This window comes from Pezoporus wallicus, unplaced genomic scaffold (assembly GCF_028554395.1).
Source record: "Pezoporus wallicus isolate ANWC-B61680 ecotype Strahan unplaced genomic scaffold, APGP_CSIRO_Pwel_v1 contig_6966, whole genome shotgun sequence".
NCBI classification, from domain to species: Eukaryota; Metazoa; Chordata; class Aves; order Psittaciformes; family Psittacidae; genus Pezoporus; species Pezoporus wallicus.
This window is the reverse complement of record NW_026639746.1, coordinates 1,226,580-1,245,136: the sequence shown is the minus strand read 5'-3', so window position 1 is coordinate 1,245,136 and position 18,557 is coordinate 1,226,580.

Below are 18,557 nucleotides of genomic sequence, written 5' to 3'. Positions count from 1 at the left end.
GTTCTATCAACGGGCACCAGAGAGAGGTCTCTGTTCCCCCTCATCATGAAGTTGCAGTCTGCAATGAGATCACCCCTCAGCCTCTTCTTCAAGATGAGCAAACCTACTTTCCTCAGCTGCATCTCAGAAGTCTTGCTCTTTAGTCCTTTTACCATCTTTGTTGCCCTCCTAGCATTTCTGTATCCTTATATACGTGTGTGTATGCATATATGCTGCATGAATATATGCATATTCATATATATTTTTTTTAATTATTTAAAGTCTATCCTTATAGAAAATGTGAAGATTGAGGATATGAAAATGTGATGTTTGAATCACGGTGTTCCTAGAAAGAAACCTCATTCCATCCCCTCATTAGTTCTTTGCATTTTTATAATTTTTGTATGTACAGCCAAAACTTCAATAAAAGTCAGTGTCTATGAGTAAACACAAATAGAAGATTTGACTTCTAATAATTAATGGAGTAAACTTTTAGTTTGTGGCACTAACAGTTGTTCAACTAAACTTACTGTGATTTTCCTTATAGGTTAAAATTAAATGTATGTGTCCTAATTTTAAATTTGCGAAGTTCTTAATCATACAGTTAGAACTCTTCTCTTTGCTCCACATATGTGAAACAACAATATTTTTTACTAGTAACTTAATTTATACGTTCAATAGTAAGTGAATTTAATTCCTACACAGAAATTCTATGTATCTGTTAATACCAAAATACCAATAGGTGAATTGAGGTCTTCCATGTAAATGAAAGCAGAAGGGATATATTATTACAGATTACCACTGCTAATATGCACTAAGATCTTTTTTTATTTTTGTTTCTTGCATCCCTGGTATTGCTTTTGAGTAATCCTTGGGTAGCAGCTTTTTGTAGAATTTAAAATTGCTGCAGAATCCATTGTACAGCTATACTAAAGAATCCTTTATTTTAATCATATAAGTGAAGTTTCTTCAAGACGATTCAACTTTTTCAAAAAAGTAGTTGAGTTTCAAAAACTTTAGGCAGCCTTACAACCAAAGAAATGTTTACATTTTCAAAATCAAATGTTACAGATCATTAGTTCATTATGTGATTTCTTGCCTTTTGGGTATTTTGAGAAAATTTGTTACTTGGTTGAAGTTATGAAAGAATTCTACTGTTCATGCTCAATAACATCTTATCATCAAAAAAGTCATAAGTGATTTCAATACAAAGAGTTAGTTAATATGTCTGTGTAACTGCTCTTTGGGCTTAAAAAGCCTTATGGCCTCAAGCAACATTTTACTACACAGTAAAAAAAACTTGCAGCGGATACTGAAATAATAGACCTCAATGGCTTTCATTGATATGAACTACCAAGGAGTGTCCATATAGCTTTTCATGGTGAGACATTCATAAAAATATTTATCTTTATTATCCAGGCCAGCAGTTCAGTCTTACAATGTCTCTAGGTACAGTGGATACTTTGAGCACTGAAAAAAAAAAAAGGTGGTACATGCAGTCAATTTTCATACACATCTCTTTTCTCATGCATCTCTAAAATCGCGAAAGGTGGATCCTGGTCTAGGATATCTGATGAACACCACTTTGTAGGAAATCAAATCCACGCTTAACCTTGATCTTATTTCTGCTGTGATGCACCTTTGCATAATGGTTTATGCAAAGTATACACAAATGAAATAAATTACAAAATATTGAATTTACGAAATCTTTTAGGAACAAATAGATGTAGATAGCCAGTAAGTGGCTCACAAAAAATTGTAAAGCAAATCATTTATAGAAGGAGAAGGAAACTCAAAATGTTACTAAAGTTTCTACAAATTAAGGTAATTTTCTTTTACATTAGTCCATAGATTCATTTAAAAATTACTTTTTTTTAATAATTTGGTATCTAAGAGTTGTCTTCATCTTGCCTTCATCTTCAGCTACAGAATTAATACACATTATTCAGCAATGTCTGTATTCTGAGAAATACCAATAAACAAGGAAAAGACATTAAAGTATAAACATTTACCAAAAATCTCATGCACTTACCACAGCTATTTGTTTTCTAAGCAGCTGAAAATTACAGTATCCCAAAGGTTCTTGATTACTGTCTCTTAATCATCGATTTCAAAGGTCTTTGAATTACTTGTGAAATTTCATTGCATGGAAGTATATCAAATTCTAGATTTTAAGTTACTAATTGAATAAATACAGTTAAGAATCAATTCCAGATGGTGGAGGAAATCTGATATACCTAGCACTGCTCATGGATTCACCTTGGTTTTGTCTGGTTCTTTCTAAATACTATTCAATACTATGGCATGCTAGATATTTGTAATGTATGAGTGATACATTTTCAAAGGTTTTTCAAAACTTATCTTCCATTTTCTTGGAAAATCAAACATTTAAAGAATGCTTTAATTCTAAGACATTTCATGCATCAGAAAAATATAAATGTTGAGAAACAGATATAAAGGTATGGTTTGTAGGGCTAGCAGGCTCTTAGTTGTGCACAGGGAAATCAGGAGACCTGGGCTAGGTATTTTTCAGGATTTATAAGTTCAATGACCCTAGCAAGCTGTCTAAACTTTCAGGTCTTCCAAAGTGAAGTCCCTGGAGCATGCAGCAGAATGGAACTAGTCTTGGAACCAGAAGCTCAGGGAAAAAGGGCAAAATGGGCAATAATCTGACAGATACGCTCTGAGTTTGTAATATATGTGATATCTGGCCTTGACAACATGGGTATGTTTGCTTCTCCTACCCCTTTTAAGGTGGAAAATTCCTCACCAGTGAATCAGAGTTCCTCTAATTAGAAACTTCTCCTCAGGACAGCAACATGTTTTAGTCCCAAATCCCTTGGGCTGGCACAAGTAAGCGCATAGATATTTTCCAATTTACTACTAAATTGGTTTCTACTAAAAGCTTCTCTGACTTCAGGTAAAAAGAAGCACCCTACCTGCCCCCCCCCAAAAAAGCAAACCAAAAAAACTACCAACAAACCATTATACACCATTACAACATCACAATCCTGGTTTATTTTCCTGGAGTCTACAAATGCAAAATTATACATTTTATGATTTCCTAATAAAGAGTTTTGGCTTTTAATTTAACATTGATTTCTTCATATTCTAGCAGTAAACAAAATCACTTCCTTAAGTTCATGCAAAGAATAAATTAACTCATCTACTATTAGCTCTTAAAAGCAGCATTCATTCCAAAGAACTGGAAAAGAACTGTTACGAATTATCTGTCATTTGCATGTTTTACTTGAAATTCTGAAGAAGACAAACCCTAAAAAGTATAGTACCACAAAAAGAGGAAAAACAGAGCCCTACCTGTTTAATGTAGTCTATGACTGGGTAGGATGCTTGCGCTCAGTTCTCTCTTCAAATTAGCAGTTAGAACCTAAACTTTCTTTGGGCCCCACCGTACTGTCAAGAAAACCTTCAACACCAGCTTAATTTTATATAACAATGACTAAGCTAAGCCCACAATAGAATTAAGGTTGTTTTTCATATAGCACATGTTGGAGGTTGGATCTGAAGCAGCTGTGCTTCTGTGAACCTGCCATTAATAGTGATTTCATATCCTACTATTCACATTGCACTGGTTGCAAAGTAATTCACAGATGAGAGGCATTTTCAGAAACTGTAATCTTCCTCCAGTGAGATACAATTTTCCAGCTAAGAAACTAGCAGCTGATCACGTAAGGACTTATTTTCTGCTTCTAAAGAATGATCTGGTCAGCAAAAGTAGGATATTGTTCAGCTTTTAACAGTAAGAGGGAAAATTACCAATTATCTCTAAAGACAAGGAAACTTCAAGTGTGTTTTTTGTATTGTACTTCAAGCACAATTTACAGCTCACTCTGCTCAGAGGGAGGGAAGCTCAGAAAGGCTGTCTTTGGTCTCCTAGTCTCTCTGGGTTTGTTAATGGCCGAGAGTAGCTCTGGACGAAATTTAGTTGGTTAATTCATGTCTCAGTCCAATCTTTTCAGTTGAAGACCCAGGACTCTGAACTCCACATTCGGGTTTTCAAACATTGACATCCCCTGTTTTTTTACTTTGCAAGTTCCCCTCTAGCTAAACCTAAGGCTTTTAGATGGTTTTATGGCACTCAAATCTTTTACTAAGAGTTACAGGGGCTGCAGAAAGTATGTGAACCTCATTTCCTCATTATAAATCAAATGATAGTAGTACATAACAGACATTGCAAAATAATAAGTGAGTGCCTGTGAGTCAGGAAGACAATAATGCAAAGCTGTTCTAGGTGTTGCCCTGTCATGTTAGCTGCAAACTGGTTGTAGCATCTTTCTGGTTGAACTACATGAAGGTATGTTACTACATTTTTCACAGAACAGTCAGTATGCAGTAATATGTGGCCATTACATTGTGCCTAAACACTTGAATTAATCTTTCACATCCTTTTACTGTAAGTACTCTTGCTTCGACAGTCCTCATGGAGATACTGAGGGTGGAAAATACTTTTCAGAATACTATGCATAACAGCATTTTTTATTGTTAGATTTCACAGTGTTTAGAAACAACATTCAGTTGGTTTTGTGTTTACGAATACAGCAGCTAATTAATCATTTGTTTATCTCTGTAAAAAAAAAAAAAGGAGAAATGGCTTAGCAGGTTTCTTTTAAATTTTTCTAAGCAAGATATTAGAATTTATGCATTTATCATACAAATACATGTTTCAAGGTCAATTCTACAAGCTTGTTGCAAAGAAAGACCTACTGATTTTACCAGCAATTGTATTGGCAGATTAAATTTTCTGTGCATAACTTTCAGTCTTTTAATCCGTAAGTATATTATATTTGTCTTCTTATATTACTATTAAATATTTTTAAACATATTTGGAACTTTGTGGAGTATTATGAACTAATACCATGACAGCTGCTCCTAGAAACAGAAAACATTTCTGGTAAATGAAATCCATTTAGAATTAAATACATTCAGTACACTAATGAACCAAGAAGTATGTTTGCAGCTTATATTCGGGTAAGTCTCTCCACATCTGAACTTAGTCCAGCAGCTTGATAAACTCTGCATTGTAGCCACTGTGTGACGAAGTTACGATTCCAGAATACCTACATAAAACTGACGTATGTAATTAGCCAAAACCTAACTAGATCCTTGGCAAGGGACAGTAAAGAAGATTGATCTTGTTAAATGAGTCATTTCCGGTAGAAAGTGACAGCATGTCTGCACTTAACAAAGATGAGGCAGGAAAGAAAGATGCATCAACTATTATGTAGGTTGCTATTAATCGTGGTTTAAGACTAATAGGGATTTTATATCAAGTGTACTGTTGCAACTGTCTAATATCAAGATAAAATGAAATTTCTCACTGCTTGCTGGAATATTAGATTTTTTTTTTCTCTTTTTTGTCATTTGGAGAGAGATACCAAGAGGACCTAACTCTGTTATGCTGCTGCCACAGACTTCTAACTGTCATTTCCTATGAAGCCGTTGCCAGAACAGTGCTACTTCAAGTTTTAGTAAAAGCCATTCTCATGTGTTCTCTAGTCCTCCACAGAGGAGTTCTGTATTTTTAAGGAAAACTTACTGAAAGTAAAATTTTAAATTATTCCAAGAGATATGACCTATGAATAATAATAATAAAAAAAAATTAAAGATTTGATTTTCAGAACAGGCAACCTTGTTCCAGCTCCTATGAACTGCTGTAGTGTCTGTATCAAGCTTCTTGGAATGTTTTGCTGAAACAAGGGTGTGTTTTAGTTAGAGTCACAGAAAAACTGCAAAACACAGTGATCTTGTCATGCTGAGTTATATTCCTGTCTATAAAAATGAATGTGGTCGTGTTAAAAAAATCAGGTATCATTAGGCATCAAGCAGATGTTGAACCACATATGTGGAAGACAAATTACTGATAACTACCTTTTTTCACTGTATTTTTGGTAAAATATTCCAAGCTGCTCTGAGAATAGGAACAGAAGCTTTGGCACAAGCACAGTTACTAGGCAGACATAAGCACTGGTGATTTCCCTAGAAAAACGTAGTGTCAGAAATTACAGAAAGGTTATTCTAGTTTGCAGCCAGTCTAGGTATGTGGTATTTTGGTCTGGTAAAGAACGCAATGACACATTAAAGATAATGCTCTGAAGATACCACACAAAGCACAGTCAAAATGGCAGAGGATGTTGGGAGGGATGTAGGGATGTTGGAAGTTCATTTCTGTGCAGTGAAAGAGTCCATTTTGAACTGATTATGAGAGAATCAAAATATTATCAGAGAAAGATTTTAAAACAAGCATCCCAGTTCTTCATCAACAAATTAAAGGGTTTTATTCTTGAAATAAAAGCATTTGCCAATATCTTTAAGCTGATCAGAAGAAAAAGGAGAAGGGTTTTTTTGTCTCTCACTTCTTTCTACACTACAAGAAAACAAGTCTCAGGCATCTGTAAAGAATCACAGTCTCAAATAAGCCAACAAAAAATGATCTGCAACACACACTTAGAAAGTAAAGTCCTTGAGTATGTAATATGAAGATTCTCACATCACATCTTCTTTTAAGAAAATATCATGGCCTCAAAAGTAGAGTGTGGTAGCGGGAGCCAAAAAATATGGTTTGGTTAGGTTTTACTACCAGCAGTGTATTTTGCCTTCCTTCAATTGTTTGTATTTTGCATGGTAAATTATGAGTGTTCATTATATGATGCTCTATGATTTTAGCATGGATACAGGTATGTTAAAACTACAATTACTACTTCCCTATTTCAAACATGCTTCTTTGTAATTTGTTTTCATCACATTTCTAACTATTTCAGATAGTTAAAAATGTTCCTTATTTGATTTTATCTTACACACCACAATATTTTCCTTCAATCTATAATTTCGTATTTCAGTCCTTAGTATCCTGGAATCTTTCATGTTAATGGGTTCACTTATGAAGGAATTGAATTTAGTGCATATGACTTTTTCCATCCGTGTATGATTTTTACAGATATTGTTAACTGCCACTATGTGCCGTAACACTCTTGAGAGGTGCTTAGAGCCAAGGTGATGCCCTGAAAAGGTGCTAAATAGAGATAGCGCAGAAGAAGGCAGGAATGTAGGTAGAACTTGCTCTTGTTCTTCTCTGACCATAAGGGTGCTAAAGTAATGGGTGTAGTGATACCATGATAACATCTATTTCTGGAATCATCTGTATTCCTGGTGTAATTAAAAAAAAACTAAATAAAACAGGCTTGGGTGTTATTTTTTTCTTATTGTCTATTAAAGGTCATACTCTTCATTAAAAGGGTTCATGATAACTTTTAATATTTGAGGGTATAGTTGAAATAAATTATCTAGGTCACCACAGTCAATGTTTGTAGTCTTAGAAATAGGTCTGTTTGAAAATTAAAAATGATCTTCTTAACAGAATCACAGCCACTGCATCAACAGACAAAAAGCCTAAGATACTTTTAGAAAGAGATTTTCAGCCTAAAGGAAAACAAATATACATATTTTGAGAAGAGGGGATCTTAAAGCTACTGGTTCTGCTGCCTCTCAAAGTGAACAAACTCGCTTATAATCTGAGCATAAAACAAAGCAAATGACTGAGTTGATTGATCAAAATGGTTTAAGACACAGTGTTTACTGTCAAAAACTAGGTATACTCAGTTCCTGAGGTTGAATGAAGCAATGAAGAAAATAAAGTAGGCATATTCTTACATTTTAAAAGTTAAAAAGAATAGACAACATATGTTCCAGTCACCTTACAGACTTTGGAAGAGATGCAGTCAGTGCAAAAGTCCTGTTGGTGTATAAAAAGACATTCTCAGACTAGTAATAGTAATGGTAATAGTAATAATTCTGACACAGGTTTTTACTGAAAAGCTAAGAACAACATATGGATTGGTGTCATATAATTCCTTGACTCTGGCCTGATCTGATTCCAGCAAGTAAAGAAAAAAGAAATAACAGTCAGTATAGATTTGGAGGTGGAGGTTGTTCAGGGGATTCCTAAGCCACAAACAGAATTCCTGGGACAACTGAAATTGTATCTATTCACATCTGTTTACCTTTCCACTGGAAGCACTCACCTTTACTACAGAGGCTAACTCAACATATGGCAAGGGCTGAAGTTTGTATTTTGAAGTCTGATGTAGTAACCTGAGCTGGTATTTGTTTTTAGTTTCCTTATTATGCTAGGTTAAATAGCTGTTACATGAACATCAAGGCTTTCCCCTGCAAGACAGGCAGAGCTGGCACTAGGTGGCAGGAACTTCTGCAGCTGTGGCCAGTCTGCTTCCATTACTCAAAAGCAACCAGATTGGTTCTACATCTCAGTGATGCATACAACATTAACAACAGTGATGGTGGTTCTCCCAGCACTGGTTCTCTAATTTAAAAACAAGAGAGTTTCACTGGCTAATAAATTTATAAAAGCTGATGTTTACACTCTGTATATAAAAATTTGAATATTCAGACATGAAAACTATCTCTTTTTGTGGTAGAGGAGCAATTATCCACTAAAATTTTTGATAAAGGTTAGTATAAAATTTACTTACTTAATCAGACTTCTCTTCCCTCTGATGTTAAGCAAGCTCATCGTTCATCTTGATAGAGTTCACCAATCTTTATATAAATTTCTCCTTACTAAGATCTAGAAAATTATTCTTAATCACTAATTGCCAAATAAAGTGCAGCCCAGAGAGGAGAAAGCTTACTGGCTGCTTCTTCAACGTTAAAAAAGTGTTATACTTGAATTTTAAAATTAAACAAACTATGAAGTAACAGAAGGATTTTCTTTCTTTCTATTGATCCATTGATTTACTGATCTATTGATTGATCCATCAATTGATCTTTTAACCATACTGAATATCTTGTCTATACATAAGTCTATAAGCATGTTTCTGTCTTGTTCCACCAAAATGAAGTAATTTGTTCCTGAATGTGTTTCACATTAACATTGTTCTTTTCTTGGTTTTGTTGAAAGTAGATTTGTGCTGTTTCATCAGTTGTGGGGCAATTCATTATGTAAACTACTAAAATACAGTCATAAGGGCAAAAAATCAGAAATACATAAAAGATGTGGTACAACTGCAACATAAATCAAAAAGACATTTGCAAGCTGGCAGTTTATCAGAAACCTTCTCTAAAAAAAGAACTTCTCAGTTAGCAAGCCTGAAATAAACTCTTACCCAAAACCAAAAGGTCTGACCCAGCTGTTGGCATTATTCATATGAAATATTTCACCGGCATAATCAAAAAAAGACTTTTAACTTCTTGTTTCAAGTATTGTTGAATGCAAATACTGTAGGCCAAGCTCTTTTTTTTTTTCAGAATAAATGAGCAGTTGCAGAACAATAAAAACAGTTGAGGCATTTATGCTAAGACATGTAAAGTGGGATGCCAAGACGGGTTTCTAAACCACATTCCAAACATTTTAAATGCCTTTTGATTGTTACCACAAATACACCGATTGTTGTGAAAAGGGTATGTGTCATCAAGCCACAGGCAAGGCCTTGAATACATCTGGCTCAGGGTTTGTGGCATTGATGTTAAAACACCGCACAGTCACAGTTATGCAGCAGCTATTCCCAGTCCCACATCACCACCTTTTTGTAGAAGCATGTGTGACTCTCTGCTAATGGCCTAAATTAGTTCAGAAGATCAGGATGGATTCATGGAGTATATATACATTACATTCTTCTCTACATGAAACACATTTATGATTTTAAAGCTACATCACGCAGTGAAACTGGCATTCTTTCATCAGCTGCTATTTTGTATGTTCTCTTAAGGCTCCAAATCCCCCTAGAATTCTCCTATCTATTCCTTTCTGTTTGAAATAGCATAGAGGCATGCTGTCTCTCCATATTTTAAGATGCTGTTTTTTGACACTTACTTTAAGTACCAGAATAAGACCACAAGTTGTTTAAACTGGAATGCTTCCTGTATAAATTACTGTCACTCTCCAAACTAGTAATGGTGACAATAGCGGGGTTACTAGTGAGGATGTCATAAGCAGGACTTCTTTAATCCATTTTTGCCAAAAATATGTTTTCTTTCTGCACCTCAAAATTTTGTTTGGGTGGGAAGTGTAGAATTTGCCTCGGGTTTGTTCAGGTGGAATTCTATTAAAAAAAAGAAAAATTCTCAATATATAGCTGCTGAACTCATGCATTTAGTCTTTAGTGCACAAGAGTAGAGGACCCGATACCTCCAGTGTTCAAGTGCCCCATTTCAGTTGGTCTGGGGATTCTATCAGTGTATGTGTTCATAAGCATGCATTGTGGGTTCATCAAGACTAGCATATCCTTAATCCTGTTCCGAATTTCCTGGAGGAAACTAAATAAATCACAGTCAATTGTAGCTCTGATCCAGGAGAAAATCTGCAGAATGAGATGGCATTTGCTGTTTTAGACATAATACAGCAGAGCAGGAAAAGATCATTCCATACTTTGTTTTCCAATGTGGGTACAAAAGATGGGGAAACTGAATGCCACATGTAGGCATTCACCACTAGTTAACAATAGTTCTGTGATTCAGATACTGCCTTTATCCTGCAGAAGAGCTTTTTCAACATTACATGAAAGAGATGAGATTAGACCTGAGGCAGTTTATTGCCTATCCTCTCTACAGACGTCACCTGGCTTTAAGAATTAACAGAAGAAAATCTTTAATTTAAAGTAGTATTGGATGGACTTCAAATGATCCAGTGAGCCTTGATATTTATCTGTTCTTTGATGAAATGTCTGAAGGAATTTCCTGCTTCTACTGTGATCAAAAATATTGAGACACTATCCAGAGTAGTTTCACAACTTTTCACTTCTGATGCTGCTTGTAACAAGGAAGCACAGCCTTTGAAAACCTGGGGAACTCCCTCATAAAAAGTTCCAGGAATTTTCTGAGCTTCCTGGAAGTTCAAAATTTGATTCACTCAGCATTAGCAAGGTCTTGAGTCATATCTTCCTTTTTTTCAGACATGTCAGATCTTGCTTGTGTTTTCTTCACAAATAATGAAAGAGCAGAGGAAGAACTTAAGAGACTAGAAACAAAACAGATGTCCCACTGTGGGCTTAGAAGTTCAACTTTAGTCTTCTTTCAATAGCCTCACCTGTCAAGATAGAGCAAGGGTGTCCTATCCAGCAAGTAGGGAAAAGGGGGTGAAAACAAAACGCAGAGAGATTATTTATATATCAGTTTAATAATATGCCTGTGTTGTTTGGGGGAATTCTTTTCCTTTGAAGACATCCTTTCTGATTAATAAAAATATAGTTCTTCTACAGAATGTGCCAGTGTGAAATCTGAATGGCCTTGGAGTATTTGTGGTCTGTAGAGCACCTGATTTCATTCTAAACTCCATGCACTTCAATGAGGCCAGAAGCATAATGTTGTGACCAGAAATTATTCTTGTGAGTTCAAAACCACTGGTTTTAAATTAGTGGTATTTCTTTTATCATTTATTGAAATATCATATACTAGAGTTAATGAACTTGATGTATCCACTAGGGTTAGGGCAAGGTCTAGAGTTATATGATTATTATTCATGTTTCTGTTCTCAAATCCTTTGCAGAAGTTTGTAAATTGGAGCAGAAAAAAGCAGCTATTGGATGCTTCAACACATACAAGCAATTAATTAGCCAAGAAAAATTCAGTGAGAGTGAATTCTCATCCAGGCAATGTAATCTTATATGTATATGACAGCAACAGGAGGAAGGGAGGAATGCTAGCTCTAGAGAAAACAAAAGAAATCTAGGGAACATACAAAACTTTAAAAACTCTTTTTGCAAGGTGAATAAAGATGCCAACACGTGACTGGGACTACACGATACAAGGGAAAATAGGAAACATGCCAAATACTGTTTTTCTGAATCAGTATGTTAGCAGCCTAACTGAGATTCCAGAAGTCTAGTATTTTTTTCTTACTGAGGAGTTCACACTCAGTGAGTTTGTGTAGCTGGAAAGAATAGTAAGGCTGAAGAAAAAAAAGGAAAACTGGATCACAGAGTAGAATAGACTGGAAAGAACAGGACAGAGGGGTCGGACTCAAAATGTCTGGCTCAAGGAATGGAAGCCACAAAGACAGTTTCTGCTGAAACTTCTGTTTCCAGAAAACATTCTTACAGAGGATGACCGCTTGCTATTACAGATTAGTCCATGCTCTGGCAGTCAGATTCACATATTTAATGATTTCAGACATACAAAGGATGAAAGTGACCATCAATATTTTGTTGCCAAGTAGATTTTTTTGTTGGATAGAAACTGCTTTGAGGATCAGCATGTCTGTGTTTTTTTCTAACTTGCAATATTAGACAGCTATTTCAAAACATAGCCAACTATAATTACACTATTTCAAAAGTTTGTAAACTGAGATTAAGAAACACCAAAATAATGCTTATTCTGAGCAGTCTGAATTACTCTCTTTTGTGTGTGTGCACATGCTGATAGTATAACACAGCCTTTTTTTTTTTTTTGGACTCTCAGTGTTCAGGATGGCTATGAAGGTGAATCAGACTGGAAGAGTGAACTGTGAAAGAACTTGCAAACTTGTTCATTGAAGAGATTGCTTTGTTCACTGTTTGCTAAATAAAATACAATATAAGCAAAGATCTAGGACTGTTTTCAGTTAGAATCCTGAGGACTCTAAGGCTCCACCAAACCTGATGTTGTACAAACCTCTAACAGACACAGGCTAATTTGACACTTTCTGTTTTTCAGTTACCTACTGTAACATCGCCATGCCAAACGTGTAGAAATATTGAGCATTAACACCTCCTTCCTGAGTTGCATTGAGCTATATGTTAACATTTTAAGTGTTTAACAATGCTAACTTATATGAAAAACTAAACCCTAGACTGTTTAATGAGACATCCTAAATTAGTGAAAATGTTAGACCCTTATTAACCTTGTGATATGCAGACCAATAAATTTATGCAATAGAAATATCATCCCCTCCCTTTGCTGAAACATTTCAAAGATAAATTTCTCAATTTGTGAAATAGTCACATGTGATAGTGATAAATATTATTAAAAACTCATGAGAAAATTAATATTCTGTATTTGGAATAATGTTTGAATAATGTGCATGGCATATGATATTGGGCCACCCACTGAACAATAAAACAAAATATGAATTAGTTTCTCATTTAGAAAAAAACAATCTATCCTTTGAATTTATTGAGGCAGAGGCCCCATGAAGGAAAAAATTATATGATCATGTAATTGCAAACTCTTAAAACCAGGTATTTAATGTACCACGAAATGCATTAAGATTTCAATCTTAATCCTTCACTTTCCTGAACACTTGAATGCTTCTCCCTTAATAATATTTTTCCTTTTTAAGGTATTTTTAGATATAATTTTGTATTTTGGTCAGAGAAATTTTCCTAGAACAATTTCTAAATGTAAGTTCTCCCCTTGTTAAACACTTCTTTCTGTTCCTAGTGTCAGAATCTGTATTGACACAAAAAGTTTGGCCAAGACAACTTGTCAATATGTTTTCCTGCTTGCTCACTCTCAGATTATTATAATCTTCTGTTTGTGACATCCAAATTACTCACATTGCATAGGACTGCAAGGTCTTTAGGGGATTATAGCATTTTAGTTTACACAAGCTGGAGGTAGCAAAGAAAAGAAGATGAGATGAGCTATAGGGGTATTAATTAATTTGCCATTGAAGTTTCTCTGCACAGAGGAAAGATTGAATGCACAGCTGCTGTCTTGGTGTAATAAAGATATGACAGACGTTTATGAAGCAATTGCTTCAAGCTGCTTGGACAGAAACTGTAGGGGTGTAGTGTCTTCAGTGCTTCTTTGCCACCTGCAGGAAAACAAGGTCCTTGGAAGCACATGGACACAGTAATCCAAAAGCTAATACAGTTCAAAATTTGCAGACCCTTCCCAGTCTTCCCATACTTGGTGATCCTGTCTGGAAAACTCCTTTTGAAAGGGCAGACATTGTGTGAGTCCTCTTCTAAACAACATTACATGGTAGTCATATGTGCAAGCAGAAAAGGTAAGTGCAAAATAAAAGTCAGCTCTTTGACGTAATTAGTAAGGTGAAACAGCTGGTATGTGAAGGCCATTTAAACCTTCCTGTAAAAGGTCAGGGCCAGACTGAGAATTGGGTCATGAAATATGTAGCTAAGCCAGTTACATATCCCTTTGCCAGATCATTCACTCTTTCTAAGCCCTGTAAGAGATATTTACAAGCTTAGTATGAGGCAGTATCAACTGCTAGGTTTCTTAATGGTGAGGCAAATTCAACAAGAAACTGCTCCATTTATTTTTAATGTTAACAAATTCTCATGGAAAGACTGCTGTTTGTGAAGGGCAGGGCTGACAATTTAAGCCTCTCTTCATATATGTCAGCCAGGTTTCATACCAGTGTAGGATATCAGCAAAGCAGAATAACAAATAGCCATTTCTCAGATGTGCAGTAGGGTCAGGAACCAGCCCTGTGTGCATTTGTAATTCCAATGACCACTAAAGATCAGAGTGCTATGCACATTGAATTGCATTTACCTTTGCAATTTACAGCAAGCTAATCAGATAACAATTTTAAAGTTCAAACAGAGAAGGAAATGTTTCCAGCAGATAACACTTCTATAGCTATTCTCACAGCAAAAAAAAAATGTAAATTCTGGAATGCTTCCAGCTCAGAGGAATGTGAATGACTTCTTCTGAAGATATCTCCAGCAATTATGATGACTATCATAAAAGCATTAGGGGCCTTGTGATAAGTTATATATTGAGAAAAATGACTACACCAGCAATTAAAATCCACTCATGGCAAAACAAACCAAAGACTGAACTATGTTATTCTCTGGAAATGGAGAAAGGTTTGGCAAGTAGGTTCCCATTTATAATCATACAATGGTTTGGGTTGGAAGGGATTTTAAAGACCATCTAGCTCCACCTCCCCTGTCATGGGCAGGGACACCTTCCACTAGACCAGGTTGCTCATGACTTCATCCAGCCTGGCCATGAACACTGCCAGGGATGGGGCATCCACAGCTTCTCTGGATAACCTGTTCCAGTGTCTCACCACCCTCATGGTAAAGAATTTCTTCTTAATGAAGAAATAATGAATAAATCTCCCCTCTGTCAACTTAAAGCCATCCTCCCTTGTCCTGTCACTCCATGCCCTTGTAAAAAGTCTCTGTCCAGATTTCTTGTAGGCCCTCATGCTCTGGACATACTCAAGCAGGTCCACATCTTGCGTTGGGGGCCTCAGAGCTGGATGCAGTACTCCAGGTGGGGACATAGGAGAGCAGAGTAGAGGGGGAGAATCACCTCCCTTAACCTGTTGGCCACGCTCTTTTGGATGCAGCCCAGCCAAAGTCTGGCTTCTTTGGGCTGCAAGTGCACACTGCCAGCTCATGTTGAGGTTCCCATCAATCAACACCCCCAAGTCCTTCTCCTCAGAGCTGCTCTCAATCTAGTTTCCATCCAGCCTGTATTTGTGCTTGGGATTTCCCTGACCCAGGTATAGGACCTTGCACTTTTCTTGGTTAAACTTCACAAGGCTGGCATTGTCCTACCTCTTGAGGCTGTCCAGGTCTCTCTGGATGGTTCCCTTCTCTCCAGCATGTCAAGTGCACCACACAACTTGGTGTCATCAGCAGACTTGCTAGGGATGCACTCAATCCCACTGTCTATGTCACCGACAAAAACATTAAACAGCACTGCTCCCAACACCAGCCCCTGAGGAACAGCACTCATCACTGCTCTCCACTTGGACATCGAGCCGTTGACCACAGGTCTCAGAGTGCAGCCATCCAGCCAATTCCTTATCCACTGAGTTGTCCATTCATCAAATCCATACAAGCATTTAAACCATGAAAATTTTAAACTTCTTTGATTCTGGCTAATGGTGATTGCATGATATAGGACAGACCAGGACATGGCAGTTAGCAGTTTATACTCAACAATACTGCATGGAGACCTTATAGCAGCCTTCCAGTATCTGAAGGGGGCCTGTAAGGATGCCAGGGCTGGACTAATCATTAGCGACTGTAGTGACAGGACAAGGGGTAACGGATTAAAACTTAAACAGGGGAAGTTTAGATTGGATATAAGGAAGAAGTTCTTTACTGTAAGGGTGGTGAGGCACTGGAATGGGTTGCTCAAGGAAGCTGTGAATGCTCAATCCCTGGCGGTGTTCAAGTCCAGGTTAGACAGAGTCTTGGGTGACATGGTTTAGTGGGAGGTATTCCTGCCCATGGCAGGGGTTTTGGAACTAGATGATCGTAAGGTCCTTTCCAACCCTAACTATTTTATGATTCTATGATCCCCTGGAAAAGACCACCCAGCCAATAAATCAGCATTGTGACAAGTTACTATTAATCCAAAATGATGAATGCTTATCACAAATATGATTAGGCACACTCCAGTCAGATCTGTCATTATCTCAGCCCTTTGAGCCCCGTGGTTTAAGCCCAGCTGGCAACCCAGAAACCATGCAACCGTTTGCTCACTCCCCACCCTTCCTCCCCCTGTTCCTGGAGGGATGGAGAGGAGAATCAAAAGAATGTAACGCCCATGGGCTGAGTTAAGAGCAGTCCAGTAACTAAGGTATAACACAAACCACTACTGCTACCACCAGTAATAACAATGATAAGGGAAATAACAAGGGGAGAGAATACAACCGCTCACCACCCACCGACCGATACCCAGCCCTACCCGAGCAGTGATCTAGCCCTTCTGGGTAACTGCCCCCAGTTTATATATTGGTCATGACGTGCTATGGTGTGGAATACCTCTTTGGTTAGTTTGGGTCTGGTGTCCTGCCTCTGCTTTCTCCGGGCTTCCCCTCCTCCCTGGCAGAGCAGGAGACTCAGAAAGTTCTTGGTCAGAGTAAACATTATTGAGCAACAACTAAAAACATTGGTATTATCAGCAGTGTTCCCAGGCTGAAAGTCAAAACCACTGCACTGCACCAGCTACTAAGAAGGAGAAAAATGACTGCTACTGCTGAACCCAGGACACTATTCTATGATTCTGTGATTCTAACAATAATACTCTCCAGACCACTTGCCCTAATTTCAGCCTGAGGATTACAGCAGGGACCCTTTCCTAACATTATCCATTTGTTCCTCTGACAATAAAGCTGAATTCCAAATTAGACTATAAGTACTCTAAGAACAGAAAAGTATTTAGTGATATGCTTGTGGTGTGCTTTATATTCACACTGTAGATGTCAGAACAGTATTGAAAGTAGTCAAAATAATATTTTCCCGGTACAGTTGTTGACAATATGTAATACGTATTGATTTTTCTGTTCAAAACTTCGTGTTCAGAAGAAATAAAAAGTCTGTAAATTCAAGAAGCCAGGTTTGGCTTGCTCCTTCAGGTTGCATCACATGAAAAGGCTGATGCAGTATATGTGTTTGAAAAGTTAGGAATAATAAAACCAGTTTGTTACATAACTGAGAGAGGAAAACTATATTGTTCTGTTTTAGTACCTTTCGAAAGAATTCCATGTAATTCAACTTTATCTCATTGCTATTTGAAAGATACTGATGTCAGTCAGAGCTATCTCAACGCCATTAAACTATCCTCTGATAGCAAGGAAGTTGCCAGAGGGTACTTGAGGCCATTAAAGGAAGCAAGTTTTCTTTCACATTACAGACAATTCTGCAGAACTGTTAAAAACCTACTGAGGTTACTTTGACAATACCACTCAAACACTTTGTAGCTCTCAGCATTCAAAATGTGTACTAGCTTAGAATTTCAGTATATTGCAAAAGTGCAATCACACACATGGAAGCATCGTAGTTATTAGTCATCATCAGTTATATGAAGTGTATACCTATGAGTGTGTTTAAAAGCAAAAGTATTGTGATAATTCCTCACACTGGGAATACTCCAGAAGGGGAAGCCTGAATGGTTTTTATCCCCTCAGAATTCCTATTGCCAAACACTCTGTACACCTGCAGTATGTATACAGACCTTTTTTTTCTGTTTTTTCCAGAATGTCTCAGATCATATCCTGCACTTCTGTTCTGGTCACAGTATTTCTTGGCACATACAGGAAACAATTTAAAACTGTTCAGGGATGTACTGGAAGGAATCTCAGTGTACAGCCTTAACACTGTTCAGACTGCTTCCACTGAAATCATGCAGCTGCACAGCTATGAGGCAGAGACATATGCCTTTGCAGGAAAGTAGTTTTTCATTTATTTGCTAAAAGCAAATAACAGGTGTTTCCTGCAAAGAACTAATACAAATAAGTTTGCCCTCTCCATGTTTATGGTTCTGAGGAAGTGTTTTGCTTAAATAAGACAACAGAAGATCACATTTTCATGTTCTTATAAAGGTTATCAGATGCTTGAAATAAAAATGAGTTTTGTAGAAGGCCTTGGTGAAAATATTTCCTACATGTCTCTGAGGCATGACGGTGTGAGGGAAGATGAAGGTAAACTCTTCAGTGTTAAATCACTGTCATAGAGGAAGTGGGAAATCCCTTCCTCAGAGCTCTTCCAGAAATCAGAAGAAAACCCCCAAATTTTTTCAAATTATTTTTGAAAGTTTTTGATTAGGCCTTTGTTATTTGCACATTGCAGCCTATCCTTTGTAGATTTTATCTTGTAAACAGACTTTTCCTACTTTTTCACTCTGCATCCCTCACG